The 23,426-nt window shown below is 38.9% G+C and overlaps 1 protein-coding gene across 1 annotated transcript in view; it reads right to left on the bottom strand.

The window, feature by feature from the left end:
- Window positions 1–23,426, bottom strand: part of LOC113029320 (A-type potassium channel modulatory protein DPP6) — a 263,030-nt gene that overhangs the window by 238,420 nt on the left and 1,184 nt on the right. The gene's annotated exons all lie outside the window — the stretch shown is intronic.

Genomic DNA, 23,426 nt, shown 5'->3' with positions numbered 1-23,426 from the left:
TAATTGGACAGCAGTGTGTTGGCAGGTTTGACTGTAGAGGGATAAACCATTGGTTCTTTTATGCAGCCATACACCATCTTGAGCCATCAGACACAGTGATTTATCAAAAGAGCTTATTCACTTTAACAAAGCGCCGCTCTCTGCCATCATACAGCTGCACTAAAATCTTGTAGTTTCTTCACTTTATCATTGAATAATGAAACTTTCTTTCTTTGTAATTTTTGCTGCTTTGAAATGAACTGCATTCATACATTACCCCTGGAAATGGCCGTCTTTCATTCCCAGTCAAGGCCCATGGATGCCAGATATTTTCTGTGAGCGCCCATTTGGGAAGATTAACTACAGGAATATGCTTTAATGTCTGATAACAGGAGAGTCATATCACATACCCAAGGTGGTTTCTGGGGCAACAGCGTGGCCATCAATCAGCAGGATGTAATCTTACTGGAAATCGTTGTCAGCATGCAAATTAGTGTCACATTTCACACACAGCCTGTGTGTACATGCCAGAAAAACTAGAAAACATCTGGTAAATAACAGTGGAAAGCTGCATCTAAGTGCAATGTGCGTTTGTGTGTGTGCGTGTGTGCTTTCCACGAAGACAATGCATCACACGGGAACTTTTATTAAGCAGAAAGTGAAAGCACATTACAGAGAAAGAGAATACATCACCAGACAAATACAACAGTTGCATCAACATGGTCTGTCAGCACACAGTGGTGTATAATAATAAAAGTCTAAAAGTTCTTATCGAATGGAAACCACAGTATTTATTCCCATTTTAAAATTCACCTCATAATGTGAAAATTATAGATGATTTGGATGTGGGTTGCCTTTTTTTCCTATTTGTGCTGCAGTGCATCAAAAGAAGCTGAATGCAACCATCCCTGAAATAAGCCAATATGTTCCCTTTTGACAAGTGTTGATCACTTTTACCTGCAGTTTGCAGGCATTTATGCAGCAAACTTCTATGCCAGTATGAGTGGATCCAAGGCCTGCTATTTTTAAACCTAATGGGATGCATCTACTCTGCAGACATTAGGAACTGTGCTAGACCAAAGAAATAGTCCATTGTGTAACTCCCGGGAAAAACACATTCACAATTTTTCATACAGATAATATAAAAAAAAGATAAAACGTGTAATGTGTGACAGTAAGAGATGCTGGTGGGTAGACTTTTATTACCTTTGGACAAAGCTTGGCTAATTCCTCCTCTTTATCTTTGGTAGTGAGCTACTCCGTCTGATGGGTTTAGTATCAGTCTGCCAAATGTTCATGTAGTATATCAACGTAGTATTCTTCTGGTCTTCGACAATCTACATGTAACCATTTTTAAAGGATCTATAAAGGTAGGTAACGTCGGATCATTTAGTGACACAGTCATTTTAATTGCAAAAATTTCCTCTTATATTATTTTAATGTGGCACCATCGGTTTATTCTATACTCCTAGCTACGAATGTACAAATCAAAAATGAGAGTGCTATCACCCAATCTAAATTACAGTAAAAATATGAAAGAAGTTTTCTTTGTGTTGTGCAACATATCAAAACTTGGCACATCAAAAATGTTCTAATAAGAGAGACTAGCATTACTATTAGCAGCAAGGTAATGCATCAGCTTTTTCTTCTACATAGAACAAACTTCTACAGTATTTGAAATATGTCATACTTACATGTTTCAGATCACGAAACTAATAAAAAAGCAAACACACCATCAAATCATGACATTTGGCATGACCTTAAAGATGCCACTCATGCTCGAAAACCATCCATTGTTGCTGAATTAAAACAATTGTCTAAAGAGGAGTGAGTCAAATTTCCTCCACAGCAAAATAATGTGAAATTTAGGGGGCAATTACTTTTTCACACAGGCCCATGTAGGTTTAGATAGTTTTTTTGCCCTCAATAAAAGAAATCATCACTGAAAACTGCATTTGTTTTTATCTTTGTAATCTTTGTCTAATATTAGAATTTTTTTGATGACATGAAACATGTAAATATGACAAATATGTAAAAAAAAGAGAAATCAGGAAGGAGAAAATACTTTTTTCATACGACCATGGATGTCCCAGTTTCACCTTCTGCATCACTATCACCATCTGCAAGCACTGCAGTTTCTAAGGATGAAAAAACCTATGTTAAAATGCCAATTACAGACCACAAACATAGCGCATGCTAAAAAAAAATGCTCACAATTATTATCACTGATGTTATTTGACATACTCAAAGTCTTTATGAGTAGGCTATAGGTTTAAGCTCCAGAGTAATTGTCCCACCCTGCAGTCATTAAGACATACATTAACTTTATCATTAAGAGAAGAGATAATGAGGCACAAAGATTTATCCCTGAGGCTCTGCCATGCAACAGACTGCACACTTGTAAGCACTACATCTATAGGCTAAACCAGGCTACTATAACAGGCAGGGCTGAGTAGGAGTTTTTTTTTTTTTTCCCCCACATTGCACCTGTATATCTGTCCCACTTTCTGCTGTTGTGTACAGCTTGCTGCTCCTTTTAGATTTTACCATCTCTGGAGGCACAAAACCCATTAAGTGAAACTAATATAAACAGGCAGCAAGGGTGAGGTTCAGCAGTTGCAGAATATCAGAAAGTATTATGCTTTTGTTACACTTTAATGATGGCTCAAGTTTAGAAGTGAGCTGAAACGATAGTTGATGGCTTCACCGATCCCTTCATCTTTCAGAATCCCTGCTATTTTGCCACAGAAGCACTCATTATTATTGGCTGACAGTACACGGCATTGGCCCCGTGCTCTTCATCCATCTGTATTGATGTGCCAGTGTGTCCATAGATGTTTTGGCAACACATAGTGGATCTGTGTTTGCATGCCTCCTGAGGATGATTTACAAAGCATTGATTTGGAAGCTCGCAGACTGGAGCACAATAAAACTGTTGTTTATGTTCAGGCAGTGAGTGTTCATTGTCAAGGGGAACAGCATCTTGTTTTAGGGCAATGTAGAGCACCATGGGAGTTAACACAACAAATCATTCCTTTTTAACTGCCAGGGATGCGGGTGACAGATGAGGCTTGTGCGATGCGCAATACACCAGCTTTTTCGCAATAAGTCAATAAAATTGCCTCTACCAGTTATATGAAAATGGGCCGCTGCAGGGCCATGATATACATTTCAATAAAGGCGGCAGATTGGAAGTGCAGCGAGACAAGGACAGAGCTCGAGAAAACAATATGTAAAGTCACGGCCAAGCCAGCAGTGTGCCAGGCAATCAGGCCAAATAGGGCCAAATGACTGTCTTGGTTCAAATGATTATGTGAGAGTTTAAATTCCCTTTTAAAGGTGGTAATGAAAATCCCTGCACTATTTAAGTGGCAATTTAAATGCCTGTGGTGATGCAAAATGTGCTCCAAACACAATGTACATTGACAGTTTAACTTACAGGGTAACAAAAAGATGTATCAAGATTTACAAAAGAAAACACAAAAAAGAGCAACCAATAGCCTAAAAACAGGAAACTTTTGAGTTTTCAAACCACAGAAAGCAACTATAACTTTGCCAGAAACTAAAACTGCTGCTGTAAAACTATTTGATCACATTCAAAGCAGGTACACAGCTAATATACTTTCACCTGTTATCAAGTAAAGTGATTCTAATTAATGGATCTGACCGGGAGGTCTCTGTGTTGCTCAGTGTCAGCATGCAGAAACACACATGGGCAGCCAGGAGCGAATATAAGATCCTCAAGAGTGCACTGCTGAAAGGCAGCTAAGGAGATGGATATAAAAAGGGATTTCACAGACTGAGCTATTCCCTGGAACACACTTACTATAATGAAAAGAAGCTGAATTATGGAACCACTGGTTTCATACAACAGGCCGTTGTGAAAAGGGTTTTGCACCTTCATAAAGTGCCCTTGTGGCTCCTTTTGAAGACGCACTGGGCTTCTCAGAAACAGACCTGAACTTGAGTTGGAAGTGTAAAATAATAGCTGCACTGGAAAGAAATTGGCTCCATTTCTTTTGACTCGACCACAACAACATCAGAAGCTTGTAAAAGTCAGCACTTGCATCCTAAAAAGATTTAAAGGCTAAATTTTCTCTGATCAAATCAGAAAATAAAAATATGAAACAACACAGACTCATCAAACAATGTGGGCTTCATAGATATTTGGCAAACCTTCTGGAGGAAACCTGGTCTTGTTAGGAGAGACGGCATCCATCCCACTTTGGATGGAGCAGCTCTCATTTCTAGAAATATGGACAAATTTATTAAACCCTCTGTGGTGGGGCGTGGTCTGTGATGCCGTGCAGGGAGGGCGGACGCACCTGCACGGCATACTTAATCACGCCCGCCTCGTTAAAAACACGGGGACTCAGGGGTTTGGGTGTTGTTGTGGTGAGATGTAAATAAAGATGGCTCTGAATGATACTCCGTGGTCCCGCCGTGCCTTATTCTCACCACACCCCCCAAAATATGACTATCCAGAGTTGGGACCAGGAAGCAGAGTTGCAGTCTTACACGCCTCTCTGCAGCTTCTCTCCTCCTGCTACTCCCCCAAAAACCCATCTCCATAGAGACTGTCAGCTCCAAAAAAGAAAAAAAACAAACAAACTAAAAACCAGCAATAAACATCTTAAACATAAAAAATCACAAAGAAAGAACAATACAGTATCCACATCTGAACCAAAGAGTAAAACAGTGAAATGTGGATTATTAAATATTAGGTCTGTCTCCTCCAAGTCTCTGTTAGTACATGACTTAATAATTGATCAACAAATCGATTTATTCTGCCTTACAGAAACCTGGTTGCAGCAGGATGATTATGTTAAAATTTGAATTTTAACATTTAAAATTTGAATTTGAATTTAGTTTAAATGAATCAATACCCCCGAGTCATTCTGGTGGGCGATATAAACGATATACGATAGAAACAATATAAATAAACGATAGAGATTTTGACTATATCGCTCTATCACGATAGCGCATGTTGATGATGTCATCAAGCTGCGCCTGTTTTGGTCGAAAGCATTGCAGCGGCTACAACCATTATCGTCTGTAAATTATGGCGGGCGACAGTCATAGCAAAGAGATTAAGCACTTTTGAAATATGGGGAAAGCCAAAAACTGCGCTTGCTTCACTTCCATAACATTGATTCATTAATGTTGAATTCTCTCGCAGCTGTTCTATTCCCATGTTGTTGCAGTATATTAATAACTAACCTCTTATTGTGGATGAATGATCTCAGTTGTTCTCCTGACTGAAGTTTGGTCCGTTTACAGCATCTTGCTATGCGATTGCATTTGTCCCTAACCACCAGAATCCCTCACGTTAACTTTTATCGAGTGGAAAAAAAGTTGGCGTTCATCCTCCAGCTTCACTGTGCTAATGTTATGCTAACATAGCTGTGTCGCTAGCAAGATTATATACCAGGTAGTCCAACTTCAGTAACCCTGCAAATGCAAATGCCACTGCTGTTTAGTTTTCTGTCTTCATTTATGTTGGAAGTGGTAGCAGAGCTGTACGTTTTAATAAGTTTCAAAAATTTCTCAGTCAGAACATGGTATGAAATGTTTAGGTGGAAACTAGCGAGCTAACTTCCGGTTAACTTCTAACTTCGTTAAATTTAATAAATTCTGTTTTCATGGATGCCTGGATGTAAAACTTAATTGTTACACCCCATAAAGCAGCAACGCTGATGATTTAATTAAAGATGAAAAAATTTAGACCGTTTTTAACTCTTAGTGTTCGTTTGACTTTGGGACCTGAAGAGGACGGAGTTTTGGACACAGATTACTCCGCGAATCTTTTCACTACGGCAGCCGTAATGCTCTGACAATCCATCAAGCAAGCAGTGCGGCTTACCAAAGTTGTACTAAAACATTTTTTTTTAACAGATTTTTGCACGCAGAAATCGGTTTGAGGTCAATAAGCACAACCAGAATTCTTACATAAGGCACAATCTCAATTTTTGAGAAAATTAAAGGATTTTTCACATTTCACATGAGATTTCTTGATTATCTGATGATATGACATACTTGTGGTTACTAAACAAAAAGTCCAGAACTTCAGCCATTCTAACCCAAGTATTAAAACAAGAAATTCACCCTCTAAAAACAAATTCACTTTAATCTAATATCTACAGCTGGAGAATTTTGGAATTCTACGACAAACGTTTTCCAAGTGGTTCACAAACAATAAATTAGACATTGATTTGGTGAGATAAAGAGTTATATTTCATGAGTCAGCAAGTGCCAGTTCTGGACAACAAAAGCATTCTCTAATATACTTCAAACAACAGTCATTTCAACAGTTATTTTATCATTTCAAAATGTTAGTACAATAACACCACAACCAATGTCCAGTGTGACTTCCAACAGTTCAAAGTAATGGGCTTCCATTGTACTGGTGCTAAATATAACTGAAAGCATTGAAAAATATGGAAAAACATTGAGCAGAAACAGACTGATAAGTGAATCCTGCTACAGATTGACAAGGAGGTTTTTGCTGCAGCACCCTCTTTTGCTAGACTGACCTAACAAAAGCCAGCACCCACTTAAAAGCTGGTAATGGAATACACATTTTTCCCTAGCAGTGGTTGCTGACTGTTATCTAGGCCTGTGTGCCTGAGGCTTAATGAGAAATTTATTAAGTGGATACACTCAAAAAAGTAAACTAAGGCATTTGTTTGATTAATTCAATAAACATTTGTCTATTTAACATGAACATATTGAATTTTTGTTTTTAAATCATTAGCACTTGTTGGTTTAACATAAAATAACAAAACGTTTAATGAACTAGATTTGCATTCTTCAGTTCAATGAAATGTAACTATTTTAAATCAACAACTCTAAAACTGATGCCTAGTGCGCATGCTCAAACTTCCCAGAAGTGAAGAGGCGGGAACGTGGACAAAGTTATGTGAACTGCCGTTTCCCTCTGCGGAATCTTCCACACTACAGGTAAGTAATAAATAACTGAAAGTATCTTAGTCAAACTAAGTTATTCCATCGGTTAATTGTTCAATAACGTTTTTAACTCCGAATGTGTAACTTGTCATTTTTCCAATGCAAGTCTGCATTGGAAATTAGACAGCGGGAGCAGAGCAAATACAGTGAAAATCGGGTACCGTCTAATACCAGATTTCTAATCCGCTCTGGCTATATTTATATCATTATTAGCATTTCCACTTATTCCTTTTCATTTTTTCTTGTTACCCGTTTCTGTAGCTAGTCTTATAGTGTTTTGAGCGGTCATTGATATGTTTAATACAATATTTAACACGTTTGTAATTCCCTTTCATGGTAAATGAAGTTAGCTAAAGCTAATATGGCTGTCTTATAGAACTTTTACCTTGCTCTGTTAGCAGTAACTTTGCTTTTAAATTACGGTTATTGCAAGACATGGTCTTTCTTCCTTTTTTCATTTGCATTTCTTCTTTCTTTCTCTCTTTTTTTTTTAAGCGTTTGGCCTCTCGCATTGATGTAAGTTAAACTGTAGCGTGCGCGAGTTGCTAAATATTAGCTGTGTCCAAATTCAGGGGCTGCATCCTTCGAATTGACTTGAACGCTAGTGCATGGGAAAAAGAGCATGAACACGAGGTCAGAGGAAAAGGCAATGGCGGATAGTTATGAAGATTGCCTGTAGGACCTTTACCGTAACTACCAGCATCTTTATTGCATGGTGTGAAACACTGCTGTTACATTTTGCAACCGATTGGATATTTATCCGTGAATTTTATATTGCAAGAAGTATTTATATGTTTTTGGATTTTTTTAAATACATTTGCAACAAAGTAAAAAAAAATCCACTGTGAAATTTTTATAAAATATTTTATCTGTTTTCTTTACCATAGTAACACCTCAAAGAAAGCTGCCCCCTTTTTCTGATTGTTTGTGCCTCCTCTTTAATACGTGGTAAGTTTTTGCCATCATACATTTTTATGATAGTTTTGTGATTTAATCAAAAAGAAAAAAAGGGTGCCAATAAAACCATCCTTAAAAACTGCTTCTCTTTTTTTCTTTCAGTGACATGTATGTGGCAGTGCAAGCGTTGTTCCATCAGGGAGAGTAGTGGGTACAAATTATTGAAACACTGTAGATTACATCACCATTATGGACCCAACCAGTGTTATCTTTGTATATATGTAAATTGTCCATGCACATTTAAGACTTGGTGTGGACTAAAAACACATGTTTACAGATGTCATTCTTCTCATTTTAAACAGACAGCTGTCAGTTCAGTCACTTTTAGGTGTAAGTTATGTGACTGCAGTGACCTTACCACAGAGAGAGATTATTTTGGACATATTGGATCACATTTATGAAATAGTGAGTATTACAGGCTGCTCTTTCAAGACAAATATCTTTGGTACATTTCACACAAAAAGAGGAAGCATCATTTAAATTCACTCAAAGATTTCAAGGTAGGTTTAGTGGTGTGTGTTGACCCAGCACAAAATTCTGATGACCCTGAAGTAGGGGTGGGCGATATAAACAATATACGATAGAAACAATATAAATTTGGCCAACGGTAGAGATTTTGACTATCTGGGGATGGGCGTCCAGGTACACACCGGCTCACTCCTTGGCGGCCGCTTATCGGGGCCTGGAGCCTGGGGCTCGCTCGGGCCACTTCGGAGGTGGGGTGCCCTCAGCCTCTCGGCCTGGGGCTCGGTCACTCAGGCACAGCTGGCTGCCGGCGGAGCTCACGGGCGCGTCACTGCAACCCCCCTGGCTTCTGCTCCGCGGCTGCTGAGTGAGCCCTCATCTGGGACTCTCCTCAGCTCTTTCTGGGACAGTGGCGCGGCTGCCCCTCTGTTAGTCTTCCTTGGTCTCTTGTGTTCTGGGGGCCTCTGGATGTCTGGAGTTTTGATCTCCTCCACACCTGCTTCATGCCCCGGAGGACGGGGCTGTGGCCCCCCCCCCACACCCTCTAGCAGATCATTACATGAAGGAACCTTTAAAAAAACTAAAAAACAAGCGCGTCCATGCTCACAGGTGTACACACGGGTGATCACACCCACAAACTACACCCTTTTTGGCTCCTACCTCAAAGCACACTGTGTTCTGTTGATCTTATGTGCTGCACAATAATGTTTAATATTTAGTATTTACTGTCATATTCCCATATATCATTGTGATGTTGTTTATTCTATTACTCTTGTTCTCTTCTGCTTGTTTTCTTTTTTCTTTCTCAACAGGTGATCCAGGTGATCGATATATGCATTTTTTTTCTTTTCTTTCTTTTTTTTTTTCCTGCCCATTCTGTTGGTTTTTGTTTTTTGCCCTTCTCCCCCGTCCCTCTTCTCAGCTGTTTCTCTTTCCCTCTTTCTTTCTCCCCTTCTTTCCTCCAGTCAAGTCTGTCCGGTATTCAGCAAGTGAAAATAAAATAAACAATAAAAGGTGAATCAAATGGACCATTATGGCAAGGCTGGGATGGTCAATTTGGTAAAGTAAATCCGTTGGGCATCTTTCTTTGCCTTTAGACAACAATTCTGATGGCAAAAGAGCCAAACGGGACAGGCAAAAAAAAAAAGAAAAAAAAAAGAGAGATTTTGACTATACCGCTCTATCGCGATAGCGCATGTTGATGATGTCATCAAGCTGCGCCTGTTTTGGTCGAAAGCATCGCAGCGGCTACAACCATTATCATCTGCAAATTATGCCAGGCGACAGTCATAGCAAAGAGATGAAGCACTTTTGAAATATGGGGAAAGCCAAAAACTGCGCTTCCTCCACTTCCGTAACATTGATTCGTTAATATTGAATTCTCTCGCAGCTGTTCTATTCCCATGTTGTTGCAGTATATTAATAACTAACCTCTTATTGTGGATGAATGATCTCAGTTGTTCTCCTGACTGAAGTTTGGCCCGTGTATAGCATCCTGCTATGCGATTGCATTTGTCCCTGACCACCAGAATCCCTCACGTTAACTTTTATCGAGTGGAAAAAAAGTTGGCGTTCATCCTCCAGGTTCACTGTGCTAATGTTATGCTAACATAGCTGTGTCGCTAGCAATCACGTAGCACAACATTATATACCAGGTAGTCCAACTTCAGTAACCCTGCAAACGTCACTGCTGTTTCGTTTTCTGTCTTCATTTATGTTGGAAGTGGTAGCAGAGCTGTACGTTTTAATAAGTTTCAAAAATCTCTCAGTCAGAACATGGTATGTCATGTTTAGGTGGAAACTAGCGAGCTGACTTCCTGTTAACTTCTAACTCCGTTAAATTTAATAAATTCTGTTTTCATGGATGACTGGATGTTAAACTTAATTGTTACACCTGGTAAAGCAGCAACGCTGATGATTTTACTAAAGATGAAAGAATTTAGACGGTTTTTAACTCTTAGTGTTTGTTTGAATGGAAGAGGACGGAGTTTTGGACCCAGATTACTCCGCGAAGCTCCTCACTATGGCAGCGGTAATGCTCTGACAATCCATCAAGCAGTTCGGCTTACCAAAGTTGTACTAAAACATTTTTTAACAGATTTCTGCATGCCAAAATCGATTCAAGGTCAGTAAGCACAACCAGAATTCATACATAAGGCACACTCTAGATTTTTGAGAAAATTAAAGGATTTTAAGTGTGCCTTATAGTGTGGAAATTACGTTATACAGAAGAAAAGAATATATTGCGATATATATCGCTACCGCACATGCTTCAAATTATATCGCGATATAAATTTTAGGCCATATCGCCCAGCCGTATCCTGAAGGTGTAGGTGCTAGTTGCTGTTGGAACTGAGTTGGTGTCAGGAAGTAATCATTCCACTGAAAATTTGGCAGAGCTTGTTGAACAGAACATAGCTGGGATATTGTTAAAATTGGAATACATATTTTAAATACCAGCCACAGCAGTAGATGGCTTGGTGGAGGAGTTGAGTTTTTTGTTAAGTTCTGCTTGTACTTCAGTCACAAAACGAACTGTTGAAGAGGTATTCAAGAGCCATAACCTTCATATCGGTCAGGCTGTTGTTGAGGAGCTTGCCAATAATGTGTGCATTTCTAACCCTGTATCAAAAATTTTAGCTAAGTGTGGCCCTCTAGGAACTTCATTTAAATGAAAACAATACTATAAGGTTAACTTTAGGGTCGTAGAGCCTGTTGAGTACATTTTATCTGTTGATCAACAAAAGTCATGTCAGTACATTCCTTTATTAAAGTTATTGCAAGAATTATTGAGTCAAAATCACTTACTTGATAGAGTGATTGAGCAACAAGAAAGGACAAGAAAAAAGTGAGGATTTGGCTGATGGTCTGAGTGTTTACAGGTCTTTCCGAGATGGCAAACACTTTAGAACCAATAGCCTTTTAGCTGTTGACGTGCTGAGAATCTCCGTTACACTTTACATTGATGATTTTGAGGTTTGCAATCCTCTTGGAACCTCACGCAAAAAACACAAGCTTTGTGGTATTTGTTAGGTCTTGGATAATTTGCCTCCAGGCTCTCATTCAGCACTAACATTTACCTAGCTGTTCTTTGGAAAAGTGATGATTTAAAGACATTTGGGTTTGAAAAGGTGTTGGAACCCCTGTTAAAAGATCTTGTGATCTTGGAAGAAGATGGTGTGTTTATTGCTCAGATGAATGAGTTTGTTAAAGGCACCGTAAATTGCGTAATAGCTGATAACCTAGCTGCTCACGGGCTTGCAGGTTTTGTTAAAAAAAATTTCTGGGAAACACGTATGTAGATTCTGTGTCGCTAAGAAAAATGAAATTCAGTTTTTGACTGCAGATGTTTTTGAGTGTAGAACACGTGAACTCCATCAGGCTCACTTACAATCTGCATTGGAAACCTCAAGCCTGTGTTGTGGGGTTAAATGTGACTGTGTTTTGACTAAAAAAGTCTCTCTCATTTTGATGTTATTGCAGGCTTTACCCTGGATATAGTACACGATTTATTTGAGGGCATTATACTTGTAGAACTAGCAGAATGCTTGGCTGATTTGATCTCCATAAAGTATTTCACCTTAGAAAAACTTAACAGTTCAATCCAAAGTTTTGAATACAAATGGGAAGATAAGACAAATTTTCCTCACCTCATACCACATACCTAGAGTCATTGTGACAGCATGTTGACTGTAACATTCTCATACAAATTGTGATGTTGCCTCAAATGCAAATCGTTAAAATTTTGAGATTAGCAACGAGACACCTGGCATTGAGGAAAGGATGTCTTGAATACCAAACAGTATTAAGCGTTGCAATAAAGAATTTCTGGAATTTGGTATTGGAAGGAAATGGTCATCAGTATTTGTAAATAGAAATGTCTATGAACTTTGAGCTGTTTAGTACTAACACTTCTATACCTTTTTTATTTTACCAGCTGAATTAGCCTTTTGTCGAGTCCGGTCCCCCTAAGTTACTCTTGCTACGTCTGACAAACATGACCAGTGCAACAGATGTGCGAGCAGGCATGCTTCATAATGTTTGGTGCATTTATCTGGGAGTGGGGCCTTCCACACTGTTTAATCCATTCACGTTGTTTTTGGCTTTGTGACTGGAAAGAACACAACTCCTCTAGACACAATCTCTCGGGGTATCGGTGGGCGCACCACTTCACCATCTTGCTTGAAGTCAATGTTTGTCAGACATAGTAACGGTTGCTATGATGTGTAATTGGACAATGGCTCTTTCAGGGGAGGGGCCGGTGAGAGGTCAATTACGCCACCTCTTTTGTTTTATGTTTTTCCTTTACTATCTATGGAATACTAAGATTCTACTGACATGAGATGTTTATTTTATAATTTGTGTATTGGAGTAATTACTAACAACTACTTTCGTGGTGTAATTTCCTGTTTATTACTTTGACTACTTAGATTTTATGAACAGCATAGAAACAGTTTTACTTGTTTTATTTTACTTTTGCAAATTTAACTTTGTCGTCTTATATTTTTTCATGTAGGATACGGACAGTGAGGCAAAAAGCTACATGGAGCAAACTGTAATAGGCGTGTACGTCATCCAAAAGGAGGGTGCTGAACCTGAAGATGACCCAGAGGACATTGGTGTCCTGATTGAGGGTGTGGAGGCTCTCACTGATTTGGGTAACATTGCACAAGCATGTGCTCTGTTGTTTGGACTCATATACTGTTCGAACCTGAGCTACCCACCAGAACTTAAATGCACCTTTGAAGTCCTCCAGAAGATACTTTTAAATCTTGATGGACAAAAGCTCAGTTTCTGAAAAACGAGCTTAAGGGGTGAGAGCACTTGAAAATGACTGATAGAAGGTCTTGAATGGTTTATTGGTGCAATGGTGATTTCCAGTATATAATGTTAATATTTGAGTTGTTTATATTATATTTTTTTCTCTCATTTAAAAAGAAATAATTTTTTGTTAAGTTTTTGGATTCTCTCTGTTGGGCAAATCACCTTTTATACAGCACTGCAGATGATTTTTGTTTGTCCTTATATGGATAAGGATATGGATCATTTTACTTCCTAAAATGTTGTTGTTGTTTTGTTTTGTTTTTTTAAATCCCTGTATTTTTTTCCCTATGGATTTTGTTGTTGTTGTATTGCACCCAAATTATTTCTATACTTTTTTTTTTTCCATATTCACACAATAGTAATTCTATTTTGTCAAATGTTTTAACTTGCCACGTGGGAAATGTATTTTTATCTTTTAGTTTAATTTTTTAAAATACAGTTGACATATTAGTTTATAGAGCAAATTTTGCATTCGTTTTTAGTTGTGGAAGCTTTGGTTCCAACATAGTTCAGATGTCATTACCTGTTTAAATAAGTATTCTAATGTTTTACCTTTTAAAGTGGCATAATGCTTGCAGGTGTACAAAAATGGTAAGCTTTTAGGCTATGTTCACACTTCAGGCGAAAGCACATCAAATCCGATTTGTTTTTTTTTATCCTATGCGACCCATATCTGATCATGGTATGACAGTGTGAACGGCGCAAATCCGATATTTTCAAATCCGATCTGGGTCACTTTCGTATGTGGTATTGAATCCGATACATAGCCGATGTTTTAGAAAGCGACTGCTGTCTGAATGGTGAGGTCGCATTAAATCCGTCTTTTACGTCACTGACACAAGACAGACGCCAATTATCAGCGCCTGAGAAGACATCGCGAACGCTTCCTGGCCATCCAGTGTAGATGTTAGTGAAACTGTTGGGAAGACAACGTGAACATTTTATTTGTACTGTATAATCTGCAGATTCTGACAGAAATCTGCAACTATCCTTTGAAGCACCGCTCCTCTCTAAAACAGCAATAAGGATAATTATTTATTTATTTACATTACTATGTAAATAAAAATATAACTTAAAGCAAAAATTGGGAAACGTAAAGTCCAAAGTCTTTATATTAAGGCCATCAGTCAAACAATATTGTTTGCTCTGGGTCTAAACAGAGCGCTTTGTGTGTGACGTCTTCTTTTGCGCATGCGGGCCGCTTTGAGGGTTCACACTAGAGCGCGTTTGCTGTCGCATTTTATTTGTAGTGTGAACAAGCAGACAAAAAAATCGGATTTGATCAAATCGGAATTGAGCATTAAGACCTGCAGTGTGAACGTAGCCTTATATTGTCCAGTAAATCCAGTTAATAAAGTTAATGTTATCATAATCTGAATGTGACTTTTTATTATTGTAAAGTAGTGGGTTTCTAAATGTGTAACAAATGAAAACAAATCTAATTGAAATAATTAGATTGAAATGAGTGAAATCATCAACCCCCATATTGGTTCATTAAGCAAGACTAGCAGTAATTGCCTTGATTAACAAAGTAGTTGTTCAAACAACAAGATTTTGTGTTTTCCTAAAGTTTTTAACTTGTGTAGGATGAATTAAAACAAATTTCACTCTACATACTTAAATAAATCACTTCAAATCAATGTAAGTATACTACGTTGATCCAACGTAATTAGCTTTCATTAAACCACCAAATGTCAAATGTGTTGGTTTGACATGATCAAAAATGGTTTATTGTACTTGGTTAAATTGCGTGGAAAAAGGTGCCACGATTAAATTGTGTTCATCCAACAACAGATTTTTTTGAGTGTAGATTGTAGCATCATTTGATCAAGTTCAACGTGTAACACAAAATGTAGTTGTCAAGTAAACTTTAAAGAACGTTAAGCAAGTTGGGAATTGCAGAGTTCATGTCAGTGAACGTGTTTATCATATTCTTCCCATAAATTTCCCAATAAACAGACCACTGGGTGCACCGAAGAGCCTGAGAGATGTGATTATAACAGTTTTTGGATGATAATGAAGCTGTATGGCACAGAGAACTTGCAAGTTAGAGTTGGGATACTTGATAAAATTGTTGATTTTGGGTCTTTCTTTAGGATCAACTGACTGTAGGAAAACTCCTTTAAAACAAATTCTTGCCTTAAAGTATCGAAAATAATTACTCCATAAAACTGCAAGAAAATATTATCCAATCTAAACTCATTTATTCTTAAAGTTTTTGATCACAAATCAAATCTTCAAATCCCTAAAACATTTTCTGGTTTTAAGATATCCTACTGCTTAGGCTGGGCATGAGAAGAAATAACAGCTCAAAAAGGGTGGAACAAAGCCAGTTTTGGGGAAAGCGGGGTCTGTTTTCACATTAGGAAACATGTCACCAGCCACAAATACACCACTTGTTTAATCACATTCACTGATAATAAGTACCTGAGCAACAGCAAATGAAGGGGTAGGAAAAGTGGGAAACAGAGCAAAGTTTAAAAACAGTGATTGTGTTTCACAAACTACTAATGAATTTTTTTTTAAAGAAAACCCTGCACTGCGCTTCACTGTGATCAAGAAGGTATTTAACAGACACTTCAAACTGATAAAAAACTAAAACTGCTGCTCAATGTCCTGTGATAACATGGTCACAACTCATCACTGACAACCTTCTTTGCATTAATGCCACTGAGCATTAATTTCAAATCTGTCCATACACTGGATGAACGCTCATAATAAAAAGATTATGACCAAAGTTTAGACATTAAGCTCAATTAGAGTAGACTGCTCTAAACACTTGGTTTTATATTTCTTTCCCTAGAAGCCCCACCCACCTTAAACTTTGTGTTTGCATGAAGCAGCCAATCAGAACAAAGCTGGCTTAAAGGGAAGGGAGCTTGTTTCAGAGAGGATGAACCCCTCATCCTTGGCTGCACAGGCCAAGTGTAAAGCCAAATGTTTGAGTGTTTCTTTCTGATATGAAATAAATATGGCCAGCACACTTTAATTTTTAAGTATGCAGACATTCACAAAGCATTTCATAAATGCTGATGGCTTCTTCTATTCCTGCTGAGAAAATATCTGCAGCATAGAGAGAGCACAGGTAGAGCAAACCCATGAAAAACTATTTGCTATTTATATGAACATCTCTCTGGATTTCTGACCACGGCCATTAAATGCATAGATTTGCCCTGGGTCCTGTTGTGTGGGTTTATGATATATAAGAATAAACAGTGACTGGAGCAGAAAGTGACCTCTCTTTTTCTTCTCCATTTTCAGCACAAGAACCGAAGTTACAACTCGAGGATCAAACACACCAGCAACGCATAAAGCTTTTTTTAGTCTTCACTTCTATGGTATATTCCCTTTCATAAAAAATCAATATGAATAAAATGATGGCTTATTTAGAGTAACTGATATCCCACTGTTTTAAATGATGGGATGAAAAGTCCCACTGCCTTTCTATTAAACAGCAGCATGATGCTAGACTCTCTTCACAAAGCATACTGCAGTAGACTATTCTAATAATTTTTCGCTATCAGCATTTGTGCAATTGGAAACCAAACTCTATATAATGCAAACCACTCCATTTAAGTCCCACCATTAAGAAACCATTAATTTAATGATTTCATCATTTCAGAAGCCTCATTATACACAAACTCCACTTTGGGGGGGTGAAATATGGGACTTTCTACGCTCAAGCTCATGGACTCTCTCATCCAGCAGAGGGCAAACTTAAGCCTGATGTGCAGGCGTCAGCACATTGAAATTGTTTGGTACTTCTCTTTTTGCAGACTCATTTGCATTAGATGGCTGTAAAAGTGGGGAAACTGACGGTACAGTCCACTGGGACAGGCTCTGGCAGGATGAAACATGCTGGATGCAGTAACTCCAACCGGTTTTGATGGGTAGTGAGGCCTCTGGAGCCACACAATGGATGTGTTTGTGATTTTAGATATGGCTTAAGTGTCTGTCTTCCAAACAACAGCTGCTGTTTAGTGCTGTGGAGCCATTTGTCTCGTCGGGTCTTGTTGACTGCTTGTGAAACGCCACCAGATGGGTTGTCATGACCCAAGCATTTCGCCAAGCAGCCACTCACTCAAAAGGCCAGGGAGGTCTCAGGGATTCATGCAATTACAGTCCCTGCGGTGTCAGTCATCCCCTGGAAAACACACTTGCTGCAACCGAGTGACACCAACACTGCGGTGACTTTGAATTCCATGTAAGCATCACATTGAGTTTGCTTTTTTTTCCCCCTCCCCCAGGCTGACATACTGTAATAAAGCTCCTGTTTCCTCAAGGATTTCCTGTGTGTAGTATGAGCTCAGGCAGGGGAGCACTGCTGCAGCACCTGATGATTAAGTGCACACACCAGTGGGTTGTTACAAACAGCAATGCCACTGCAGCAGAATTAGCAATCTGCAATGCATTTAAGAAAAAAAATACAAATAACCCCAAAGAACAAAAAATGTCACCTGGTGGTTTTAAAAGTGAGAAAATCTATTCTCTCACTGTGTGTGTGTGTGTGTGTGTGTGTGTGTGTGTGTGTGTGTGTGTGTGTGTGTGTGTGTGTGTGTTGCATTATTCATTTCACAGAGGCAGAGCTCTAAGAAGCGGATCCAAATCCCATTTCTTTGTGTACACTGTAAACAAGTTTCCATACAAATACAGAGGCACAAGGTGCATTTTTTTTTTGCAGACACTGTGAAGACAGACTTGATCAAATTGCCACCAGGTAGCAGCTTTTATATGTGTGAGAATTGCATGAAGGAGCATCTTCAAAAGCAGAGACTGCAAAGGTTGTGCTATAAACGCGAATGAGCTCAGTTTGACCGAGGACGTCGCTCCTTTTCCCCCAGAGTCAGCAGAATGAGAAAAAGATTACTGGTGCTAATGAGCGAGAGAGGGTCTTGAGTACAGGAATTCAAAGTGCAAACATGATTGAGATAGGCCTTCTGATGCTAGTTTACTAGGCAGGGAGGTGGGGGGAGGAAGTGTGAAGAAAATCAATCATGATTTCCATAGACTCCAGTGAGGGAGTCAGAGTGATAACTGTGCATTACAATGGACCCCATGCATAATGAGAGCAGGGATCAATACTTGGCGCATTCATGCTGGTGTTTGCCCTGCTGTTGGCCAAAAAAGCTGCGGTAATTAAGGAGTCTCCCCTCAATCCAAATACCTTTCAGCTTAGCTCCTGAGCACCGCAAGGATCCGTTTGCTGTGTTTCCTCTGATGCAAGTTCAATATTTGTAGAAACAAATGACTTTTAGTTTAAAAACACCCCAAACAATCCATGCAGTAATAAGACGCACAAATAAGCCTCGGGGGAATTTAAATTATATGCCAAGACAAAAGTCCAATATTTCTTAATAGCAGATTTAGTCAAGTGATCAGTTTCCATTTGGGCAGCAGCAGTTAATGCATATTCATTGCACGAGACAATCAGTTTAGTTTCGTTAAACTTTCACAGCCTTGTTATGAATTTGTAATCAGAAGAATTTGGGGGGGGGGGGGGGGGTTCTGGGCATTGCTGATGCAGAGATTAGCAAAAGTTGCAAATGGGTTGAAACTCAGGGAGTTAATTGGGATTTAGTGTGCGCGCAGGGCCGCGGGGCTGTCAAGGGCCAAGATAATCGAGCTAGCCTGCTGTGACCAAGGGGATGGAGAAGAAAGGAGCAGCATGACACATAGAGGCAAAAAGTTAAGCTCTGAATTGATATCAGAGCAGTGGGAAACTTACAAGCAGCGAAAAGGAAAAAAAATCCTAGATTTATTAAATATGCGAGTCAAATCTTGAACAAAATCGCACAGTGTAGCTGGAATCATAGAAAATGTTAACTAAAGAGGAGCTCTTTGACTATGTGATAAATCATGTAATCAAAAAGCTTCCAGCAAGAAAAGATCTTCCACTTATCAAGCACTGCCTACCTCATGCAATCCAATTAAAAAGCTCTGCTGTAATAATTATCAGTCCATCCAGTTAACATGCATGGCGGGGAGGGAGTTTTTGAGTTTTAGGAGCATAACTGTAGCATATATGGCAAAGCTGCTCTATTACTTTGCATTCAACTGCATGATGTGAACACTTTATTCCCAACAAAGTGTCTAATCAGTGTATATCCCACCAAGCCAATGCAAGACCCCCTAAGAGTTCATACATTGTAGTACAACACTGCCCTCTAGTGACCATTTGACCATTTTCATAATGTATTTGCTGCAAATTCCCACATAACATGCTTGTTTTTGCACCAATATGTGGTATATTAATCCTACAAGATGACATCAAAAATAGCCATCAACTATAGCTTCTATTTCTACTTATACACCAAGGTGGCATGCTCTAAATATGGCTATGAAACACAGTATGCTCAGTGTAACCACAGATAGGTTAAACAGTCCAGCTAAACAACATTAAAATTACCTGACCCACACTAGAGGGGGCAACATAATGTCTTAAGGTGACATTTACAAATTTATAAACTTAATAACAGAATAATTGAAATAATAAATAATAGAAAATTAGATTATTGGTGCTGCAACTAACAGTTATTTCCACTAAAATGTTATTTGATTAATATTATTATAATACAATATTCTAATAATACCATACTATATTATTAGATCTGCAACATATCCAACACACTTTGAAGACTCCAAAATTCTCAAATTAAATTCTACACACCACAAAAACAGACTGAGAAAAGGGAAGCATGAGGGTTGAATGAGCCATCCCTACACATAATGTCCTACATTTCCCAGAATGCTTTTAGATAAACACATTAAAGGGACTTCCTCTTTTTTGCTGCACCCCTGCAGGAGGATCATGTGGAAACAGAGCACAATCGTAACATCAGTACGGGTTATAATAAAGAAAGACAGCTAGAAGAAGCAGCTTTCTCTGCCCCCACGAATTCCCCCAGATGTTCTTGCACATTATGATGGTTTAGAGATTTCTAACAGCACCCCCGAGCTTCAGCCCACCCCCGAGCTTCTGATCTGTGATAAGGAAGATGAGAGGTACTGTTGGTGTTACAGATAACACAATCAAAGTACTATAAAGCCATTTGTGATATCCCATCACCTCCATTTAGCTGTGGGAATAGCAGAAATCCAACAATGACATCGGTGTAGGAAACATCTTCAGTACAGGATTATTTTCCCTACTGGTTTCAATGGAATACCAAAGTATCCTAAAATAGTCGCAGCACACCTGCTGTCCATTCATTTCAGGTGTTTATAAACATGTCACATCTTGGCTCGAACTGATAAGCATGACCATGTGACCATGTGCTTTATACCATTGGGACGCCTGCAGAACCATGCAAACCTAATCGCTGTGTCATTAATCTATGAGGAAAAGTCTCATGGGATGGCTGTCAACAAGACTATAAATAGAAACTCCACAGAAAGAGAGAGGCGACTCATCAAAGAGAACTTTTCTGCAGCGTTAAGGATTTGCACAGAACCAAAAAAACAACAAAAAACAAAACAAGCAAGCAAAAAAACAAAACAAAAAAACCCCCCAAAAACAAAATGGTTTGAAATCGCAGCACGTCCTGCTGGTGGGCTAAAAGTGGCCACGGGACAGATAATGAAACGGACACTGGTGTCTGAAGAGCCGTTTAGTCTGATTCTATTTTCTCTCACAAAGTTGACGGGTAAGAGGAGATGAAAGATCCCAGAATTAGAATAAGCAGTGAGTGAAAGGACATCATAAATATTTTATGCACAATAATATCAGCGTGCTGGAAAAAAACAAAACAGAACACAGACAAACCCACGGCAGAAATGAGGACAAAATGTTTAAACACAAGTCAACGATAAATAAACGACTCATATGACAGACAGAGAGACTACTGTGGCAGAGCATCCCAACCTGTTGGATGAACACAGCCACCTTCCATCTACACCAGTTAATTTAGCCAATTTTGCCATAATAAAAGAGCCACAATAAAAAAGTTTATAAAAAGATCAAATTGATATTTACTAGAACTGAGTTCACGTTATTGGTGCGACCCTCTGACACAGCCCCAGTTTCTCATGTAATCCCTTTGGAAAATGAATTGCCCGCTCCTGATCTACACTATCTGTTATGGTTCACATGTTCAGTTTAAATGATCTGGATGCTATCTAACACTGTTAACATAAAATAGTTCAATTAAGTTCAATTTTATTTATATAGCACCAAAATCATGAAAACAGTCACCTCGATGTGTTTTATAAAGACCGTACAGTAACACAGAGAAAACCCAATAATCAAAAGACCCCATGAGGAAGGAATTGGTGACAGGAGGAAGGAAAAACTCCCTTTTAACAGGAAGAAACTTTCAGCAGAACCAGGCTCAGGGAGCTGTGACCAGTTGGCAGTGATGGGAGGAAGACGGGACATAGCAGTGTCTTTTTATACAGCTTAACAGACATGTTTAGAAGTTAGCATTTATGCTCTAGACACAAAGTACATGAATCCCGGTCATTTCGACTTCTTCTTCCAGCTGCTCCCTTTAGGGGTCACCACAGCGAATCATCTCCCTCCATCTCACACTGTCCTTAGCATCCTCTTCCATCACATCAACCCTCTACATGTCCTCCTTCGCTGCATCCATGAATCTCCTCTGTGATTTTCCTATTTTCCTCCTGTTGGCAGTTTCATATTCGACATCCTTTGCTCAATATATCCACTATCTGTCCTCTGCACATGTCCAAACCATCTGAGCGTTGCAAACTTCAACTCTGCCACCTACAACTCAGCCTCCTGTTGTTATGTCAGTGCAAGTGTCTCCAAACCGTACCTCATAACTGGTCTCACTACCATCATGTAAACCTTCATTTTCACTCTTGCTGCTATCCGTCTGTCTCAAATCACCCTCGACACTCGTCTCCACCCCCTCCACCCTGACATCACTCTCTTTTTCACTTCTGTTGTACATTGCCAATTGATTTGAATGATTGACTCTAGATATTTAAACCAGTAAGCCATTTGAGTTCATCATTTTATCCATGTATTTGCTGCATCTGCCTACTGTGTTGTATATAATATAATCCTGTTTTCAGAAAAGTTCAAAATAAAGTCAAAATAAAACTAAATCCTATTATCTGCAAATCATCCTCATCATAAATTATGTTGCAAAGGAAACCTATATAATGCTGACACTGAAGAATTAAGGATTTTTTTAAACAAATAAGCTCATTTTAAATTTGAAGTGAGCAGCATGTTTCAAAACAGCTAGGACAGGACCATGTTTACCTTGTGTTGCATCACCTGCTCTGTAAGCGTTTCTGAAGAAGGAGACTATTCTCCCATTTTTGTTTAATAGAGGATTTTACCTTTTCAACCCTGATTCTTTTACTGATGTAATATGGGCTGAATGTCGTTTGGCATTGTCTTGCTAAAATAAGCAAGACCTTTCCCAAGAAACTCCTCATCTACTGTTGCTTTGGTGTTGATGCTGCTCTAAAACTAGTATACATCTTCTGTGTTAGTGGTACTTTTGCACATGTGCAAGTTCTCCATACAGTGGTATCTGTAACGTTACAGATACCATCCGGGATGCTTTAATTAGTCAAAATAAAGGGAGGTTTTCTACTTTCCTCTCAGTTACATAAACTTTGAACCAGAGCCGGGAGCTGCATTTCTGAATCATGCTTGTATGCTTTTTTTCTTCATCTTTGTTGGTTAAATTTTAACTTTGGTTTAGGAATCAAAGACTAACTGTTACTGACAATGTTCCTAAGTACATGCAGAGATTTTAACCACCATGTCTGTTATGAATGGAGTGGGTTCAGAGATTATAGCTGAGGGCTATAAATGGTTATTTTTCCATCATTTGGCCTTTGCTTCTATATTAAAAATGTATGGAATTTGCAGGCTCGCGGCATGCGTTCGACTCATGTGTTTCATTCTGAAGTCCCCTGATTCCCAGTGTGAGTGGGCCTGCACCTTCACGCTGAGAGGAAAACAAACCAGCCTCTCTCAATTAAACTGAGAGTGATAACAAACACAAAGCATTCGTGTGTAATAATTTGTGTCCACACCCATCGAAACTCATTTACAAGATCTTTCTCGACACTTCTGTGAGTGGACAGGGACGTCTCTAATCAGTATGCATCAATCCATAAACCCAAATATTTGTATCTAATGAGCAATATTTGTAAACACTTAGAAGTCTGCATGTGTTACTCCTGCTGGTGATGAATAAGGTTTCATCCTTCAATGCGCGTACACACACACACACACACACACACACACCAGA

This window comes from Astatotilapia calliptera, chromosome 9, assembly GCF_964374335.1.
Source record: "Astatotilapia calliptera chromosome 9, fAstCal68.1, whole genome shotgun sequence".
Lineage (NCBI taxonomy): Eukaryota > Metazoa > Chordata > Actinopteri > Cichliformes > Cichlidae > Astatotilapia > Astatotilapia calliptera.
This window is presented reverse-complemented; position numbering and strand designations above follow the sequence as displayed.